Raw genomic sequence first — 8222 nt, forward strand, 5'->3', positions numbered from 1 at the left:
CTTCAAATGGCAGGTGTGGAAATTGGTTAATGTGCTTATCGACGAACCTCGGGATTGGCTAATTCAGTTTGCTAAAACAATGCTTTTTTTTATATGTTCAGCACTGGATTATTAATGCATTTGTGTTCCTAATAAGGATTCCTTTTTTTTTTTTTTTTTTATTATTATTTAAGGCCACAGCTTTTTCAGACTTATTACTGAATTACCTGTAAGTGTTTCAAATCAAAGCATAGTCACAGCTGGCCTGTTATTAAATTAAGAAAATGACAAAGTGGGTTTAAAATGGGCTGAGAATAGGTCTAAAGACTCATGGGACAATTAAAGGAAATGAACGAAGGGGGGAAGGGACTGAGGTTCAAATCAACACACAAAACAGCGTCTGCCTCATAGGGGGAGTGAATAGGAAGGCTCTGAGGACAAACCTGTTGAAGAAAAAGCATCAGTATGTGTAGTTTAAACCCAAAACTTAAATATAACTGCCTTGCGTGATCATGTACGGATTTGTATTCTACAGACAACTGATTTTAAACTTTCTTTGTATAGCCTTTGGTGTATTATTTAAAGATGGCCTTTATTCATAAAGTATGAATGACTTGCTGCCTCCTGAAGGCCTCTCTTCCCTTTATGGAGGTGGAGTCCTGCCACCGCAAGAGTCAAGCGTCACGTGACCGCAGGCTGTACTGCTGTAGCTGTGTAATGTAATCCATGCTACACTACCACTTAATCTCCCTCAGTTCCTCTATATCCCTCTGAACGCATCATGAAATCAATGTTTTAAAAGATTAACTTTTTTATTTGCATTGAATGTACCTTAAGAAAACTATCTGTGTGTGTATAACATCTGGAGAGCGGCAAATAGTGTGCCTCGAAGTAAATTAACAGGACAATGATTACTGACGTTTAGCAATTTTATTGCACTGAATATTTGTTAAAATAAAAAAAATAAAAAATCATGCCAGAAAAAGCTATTAAAATGGACATTATAATGAAGTTTGGCCAAGAAAATCCCTTTGTTTTATGTGAAGTCATTGTTTATTATTAACCATTTCATTTTATTTTATTGTCGTCTATGAATTCTGTGCTTGTAAAGCAAATAACATATTCATTATTTAACCTCAGGGTAACATTCATATCACCTCATTTGAGACATTCCTGGGATTCGGTAACATTTCAACTTGGAATATACATTTTTTTCATCTACATGTAATTCAACTTCTAAATATCCCACATTATTAGCCACATATCAAACCTCCAAAAATATCATATTTTCCCACCTCAGGCATCAAGGACCTTTTTTTCCTAAACCCCATAACGGACAAAACGGGGTTGGTTTAAAAAGAATTTTACACAGAAATTGTTATAAAACAAACATGTACCTACTGCTCATGTGTCCCTCATAGCAATTTAATGGCAAAACATGTAAAATTGATCATAATTTTCACTTTTATTGGACTGAAGCTAAAAATACACAAATTGTGTGTCTACGGTCTCGTTATTTTTGTAAAAAATATTTTTAATTTACAATTGTAAAACCAAAAGGTTATTGTTTTAGTCCTTAACATGTCATATGGTAATCAGCAAGAAATACTTTTGTTCTTTATCATCTTCCTTATATTTGTCTAAAAATATTAATGTGACAAGGTGTGACGGAGTTGAAGACTTTAACACATTTGAAGGGATACATTACCTTAAATTAAAATGTTAGTTTCTCTATCATATTGCCCCCTTGTTTCTGGCTCAACATATCTGCATGGCCAACATAGTTATTTCTGCTGCAAATGTGGGTGCACTTTCTGATGTATGATGCTTATCAACATTGCAGTGGACATATTACATCAAAAATTCTATTTAAAACAAAAATATGAGTTGTCATGATTTTGGAGTATATATATATTTACTCAAACCATGACTATTTTATATTTTTTTCATTAAAATTATTTAAAAAGTAAAGCAAATAACTCAACCCTGTAACAATGAGAAATTCATATATTTGTGACAGGGTTGTGTTTTTTCACTCAAAATGGCAACTGCTTCTCATTTAGTGTAGGAGAGTCGACCATGTTGAAAAAGTAATAATTTTCCATCTTAATTTTATGTGACGGGGTTGAGTTGTTAAGCTTGACAGTACCCTCCCTGACTATAACATGCCTCAACAATATTGAATAAAAAAGTATGATAATACTAACCATTTTCTGCACCACTATTAAAGAAATCTGGTAAATGATGTCATATGAGTGGAGACTAAATTATTAAGGCCATAGAATGGTTATTGTGACGGGGTTGAGTTCAGACTGAGGGACTTTAAAGTCTGTTTTTTATCAAATATTTAGCATTTTTCAAGATTTTTTTTTTTTTTTTTTTTTACAACAAAGAAACAAAAAGCTTACATTGTTGCCAAAAATCACAGACACTATGCACATTTTGTTAATAATATTCTAAGTACAAACTCAGAGATGTCCCTCGGGGACATGACAAAATGCTTGGTTTAAGATAAGATACTAGACGTTATTTCATGCAAAAAAAAATAATAATATTTTTATTCATTATAAAGGCCATCCGTTATGGTCAGTTTTGTGAAAAGCTTCTAACAAGTCATTTTGTTGAACCACCACTTTAGAAACTGGGGGACTGAAATATTACTGAATCCCAGGAATGACCCATTTATGCTTTTTGAGATAAAAGATTTGAAGAAAACAAAAAATAAAACGTAATGTCTGAATGTAGATGTAGGCGTCTGAGGATTTAAAATGTCCTCGTGTAATGAGGTGAATTTATATCAGACTACATCTCATCTAAACAGACTAATCTCTCTGAGAACTACTGGATGAATTGGGAGTGGTCAGTCCATATACAGAATGACACACGCCTCCTGTAGGGCATCCGCACACCCTAATAATAAACACTCCTGCTTTTTTAGTGACCGAGAATAACACACGTTAAATCAACACAAGATTGAAGATTTTTTGGTTGATTTGTTAAGAAACATTTCTTTAAAATTTTTTGGTTGATTTGTTAAGAAACATTTCTTTAAAAGTCACATTATTTATATTTCACGAGGGGCACAATAACGCAAAACTTAGAAATTTGGATCATACACCCCCCCCCCCCCAAAAAAAAAAAAAAAAAGAAGCTTATCCGTAAATGCCTCGGGCAGCAACGTGACATGCTAGTTCCTCCCTAGTCACCTTGTGGCATTAATGAGACACTGCACCGGTTTCGATGAGCCTTTGTGACACAGGCTGCTTCAGGAAAAGATCACGTTTCAGCCTGTTGTTTGAGCGTCAGCTGGTGGGCTGGGTTCAGTAATTGTATGCTTACTACGAGGGGTAAATGAAAGCCAATCCATTTGAAATAATATCAATGTGTTGTAGCGCAGAGCTATCCGATTGCGCTCACCGTGTGTGTAGTTACTGGAAAGACTCATGCTGTGGGAAAAGGAAGAATTCAAAACACCAGCGCAAACAGTGTAATACTCTTCTTGTACTTTAGGCTATACAGTTATTTAGTTAATTCATACAAAAATTAACACGTAGGTGCCGTTTTGGCAGACAAAATGGTAATGTGCATAACTAAATAAGGAATACTGCGGCTAAATATTTAATTGAAACTGTAATGAACAGTACGAGGCACCTTTACACGTTCAGACACATCGAGCACGCCAGTGCTCTGGAAATGCCCCCAGCATGTGCTGTCATTCACCGTCTCACACATTTCCGACACACCCTATCTTAAACTGGCATTTGCTTTGACGTTTCGCAATGCACACTTAACACGCAAATAGTTAGTCTTTCAACTGCATTAATCCTAGCACAGAATCCATCCGAGGACAATGCTGAATGAGTGTGAATTATTCATGCTAAAGGATTAGCCACTCATACATAAAATGAAAGGCCCATGATAGTCCCTTAAGAATGGACCAGACTATCAAGTTTGTACATTTTAGTTCACTTTTCATGACTTTGTGGTTAATCAGTGTAATTGTCATAACGACATGCTATGTAAATGCCAGAATATCCACAGTGACTAGCATGAGCGTTAGGCCTGCTATTGAGACGTTGTTGTAAAAACAGCTAAAATGGTTAATAGTGAAACCAGCTAAACAACAGCTTGTAAAGCATTTGACTGTCAAATGTCTTTTGAGTGGGTGAGATGTATATTGTTGCAAAAAAATTTAAGTTTTGGTATGTTACAGATAGACGTTACTAAATATGAAAATTCAGTTGAAATAATGCTTAGGAACATACTAACCTCTCCGCCGTATTTTTCCCGTAAGAGCGGGATAATTAACTTCCAGTTATTTGTAGCTGTACAAAACATCTTTGTTATTCCTCTCGTTATTTCCCCACAGCAACGAACTCGAAGTCTCGCACGTTCACAGAAAACATGTTGAAAATGAAGGTGGATAAATAACGTTGACTTAATATTATGGAAACTGGAATTTTCTTTGTTCCTAGTTGTTGCGTTCAAATTGTGTCGAAAGACTGTTGCAGGAACACTATGCTAACCGTTAAATAATATTCTAATAACATTTAGAAAATTTGACATTCTTGAAATGTTGCAAATTAGCGTTCCTAGAATGTTGAGTTGTTAAAATTAAGTTGAAAGACTGTTGTAGGGACATTATGCTTACATTAAAACAATGTTTCACCAACACTAATAAAACTGGGCACGCTTTGTCACATTTTTAAAACATTTTAAATTAAACAACCATAAGATAATGTTTGAAAAACATTTTCAGAATATACTTTTGTTTGCCTGTGGTTGCTGATTAATTGCCTCTTAACCTAACAGTGTTTTTTTCTGTAAACACACACAGAGCACTCAATACTGCTTGTCTTACGCAGCACATGGTGAACAGTGTGGCAAATCACGGGAATTCTCACTCCAAATAGAAAAGGAGTGTGTGGTCTTGGTTAAGCAGATGGCTAAAGACGTTTGGCCTTGGGAACGTTGGCATTTGAATGAGAAAAATGGAGGGAAGAGGAAGAACACACCTTGGCATGCCAGGTGTAACATGCTCAGATTAATCAGTTGTGTCACATTACCAACCATGAAAGTCCCTCCACCCTGTAGATCTCTTCCTCTGCGTCATATGTGCAAGTCTGAGCCAGAATGGAGAGATTTCTATAACATGTAGGTCAGAGTTTGTACTAGCATTTGCAGTCAACTTTATTTAATCACATTTCAGTGTGTTTTATACAACAACAGGTCATATAAATGTAACTAACGCTGTCCATAACCTGATTAAATGTTTGATCTGGATTCAGGCATTCCATCTAACTCATGTCTAAACATGTTACTGCACTCAGCTACTTAAATTGGCTGATCTATACTTGCTGATCTCAACAACCAATTCTAAAACAGCATTTTTATTATTCCTCTAATGCTCTTAGACGTGTACTAGTCTATTGAGATCTTTGTGTTGTTTGAACAGAGAATCATGACTTTTATTGCTAAGCTGCAATCTACAAACAAAAGACCCGAGCAGCATTTACAGGTCATTTTTACAGTTGTACATAGACATTGCAAACCAAACCACAAATAACACATATAAAGAACAATGCATGTATTGTATATACATAATTTCTAAATTCCTAACACTGTTTTTCTTCTAAATTAATGAATGAATGAAATAAAGAAATAAAAATAAATCAAATGACAATGAAACTTACAAAAATATCATATATTTCATATATGTATGAAATATATAAAAAAAAGCATTATTTAGTCCTTTTCTCATAAACATTTGTATTACATAATTTAGATACACTTAATTGTGGATAAACTTCAGAATGGTGTAATGAAATTTTATATATATATATATGTATATATATGTCTAATTTTAGCTAATTGCCAAAGTAATATATCTCATTTTAATTTAGTTTAAATTCATGTGTACTGAGATAGCACTGCCCAAAATCACTGTATTTGTATTAAATTAAATTAATAGCAAAAATGCCCAGCCGGTTCACTATGTTGGGACACAACATAAAAGGCACTACACGTAATAAGAATCATATGCATCAAATATTTTGCCTCCTGTGTTTTGGTATGGCAAAGTTTTTTGACCTCAGGCCTATCTATTGTTGTTTCTGATTATGTAGCTATGCTTTACGCAGATGTGCTGCAACCCAAAATAACACAGATGTAGCAAAGTTTGATTCAGCCTTGAAGCTACATAGTTTTATGCTGTCACTTATTTACCATCTTGTCTTCTGAAGCACACACAGCTGTCTTTGTATCAGCATCTCTGCCAATGTGGATTCAGAGGCTCAGAATCAACAGAGCTGGATTCCACCAGGCAGCTGTTGGGCTGAACGTGACACGGTGCAACTCAGCACAGATCCTCGTACTTTTCCCTTCCCCCTCCTCGCATGTAAGCAAACCATATCAACATTTATGAAACGGATGTCTCTCAGGAGATAAGAGTAAGTTGATAAAAGTGAGAGTAGTTTTGAATTGCAATTGCTTTACAGTTTCTTTTGTACTATTATTTAAATATATATAATTGTCAGAGTGCCAAATGTGTGGATCTTTTTCTCCCACACAGTGTCACACATTTCAGTGGCAGCATTGGTGAACAGTATAAGAAATCTCACAGAAATGTATGAGCATCTACCGCCCACTTAATCCTGAATGACTCACTGCACATAGGTGCAGGAGCATTTGTATACATGCGCTCGCTCAAATCTGTGTGTACAGCAGTATTATAAAACAATATCAAAAATACATTTAATGAATTAGACTTTGATTAGGCTATCTGTTCACATTTTCTTTCTTGATCACATTTACAGTTACACAAATAGTGGGGTTACCATACATGGTCTTATAGTAGGACTGTTTTGGTAACTGTATTGTATAGAAAAAGAAAGTATATATCTCCAGTGAGTCACATGTCAGTAAAATTCCTGTAATCTTAGCCACCACGTGTGAGCTGCGGTTTCCCTTTGAAACGCCTCACAATGTGAACTGCGCCCCCTGTGGACATTGTGTTTGATGTTCTGTACATTTTCATTAATAGGTGGCGCTGTTTTTCATGTCATTTGATAAATGTAAGTAAATCTTTACAATAACTTGCAAAGCAGTATAAACAGTTGTTTAAATAGGGATATATATATATATATATATATATATATATATATATATATATATAAATAAAAATAAAAAGTCAGTAACAACACTTAAGATGAATAAACAATAGTTTTATTGAAACATTGTAAAGGACTTCATGTATTTATTATCTTAAATTATTAATTTAAAACTATTATATTTAAATCTGTAAAGTATTCAGAATTTAATACATAATATCATTGTCTTTAAAAATATAACTCATATTTGTAATATAAACATTCGGGGCATATTTTTTTACATGCAATATATTCTCAGCAAAGACACTCAAAAAAGACAGTAAGGATATTTATAATGTTACAAAAGATTTTTCTTTCAAATAAATGTTGTTCTTTTGAACTTTCTAATAATCAAAAATCCTGAGAAATATCACCGTTTCAAAAAGTAAGGAGAACGACTATTTTCAACATTGATAATACTAATAAATGTTTCTTGAGCACCAAATTAGTATACTAGAATGATTTCTGATAGATCATGTGATCAAGATTGAAGTAATGGCTGCTGAAAATTCAGCTTTGCCCTCACAGGAATAAATTACATGTCATGTTAAAATATGTAAGAATAAAGAACAGTTATTTTACATTTTAATAATATGTGACCCTGGACCACAAATCCAGTCTTAAGTCGCTGGAGTATATTTGTAGCAATAGCCAAAAATACATTGTATGGGTCAAAATTATTTATTTTATGCAAAAAATCATTTGGATATTAAGTAAAGATCATGTTCCATGAAGATATTTTGTAAATTTCCTACTGTAAATATGTTAAAACGTAATTTTTGATTAGTAATATGCATTGCTAAGAACTTCATTTGGGCAACTTTAAAGGCAATTTTCTCAGTATTTTGATTTTTTGTACCCTCAGATTCCAGATTTTCAAATAGTTGTATCCAAACTTTGGAGTGGCATATGGCAATGCATGTTAAATTTTTGTGATATGTTAAAATGGAGTATAACCAGTGATCATAGTAACACATGATAATATAAAAGAGGTACAGCTAAAATATAATTTGATGAGTTGTCCAGCCCCACCCCCAAGAACAGTATTTCCAGGAATCCCCCTTATGATTGCCCAAGGGATTCCTGGGAAAACTG

The sequence above is a fragment of the Barbus barbus genome (genome assembly GCF_936440315.1).
Source record: "Barbus barbus genome assembly, chromosome: 33".
Taxonomy (NCBI): Eukaryota; Metazoa; Chordata; class Actinopteri; order Cypriniformes; family Cyprinidae; genus Barbus; species Barbus barbus.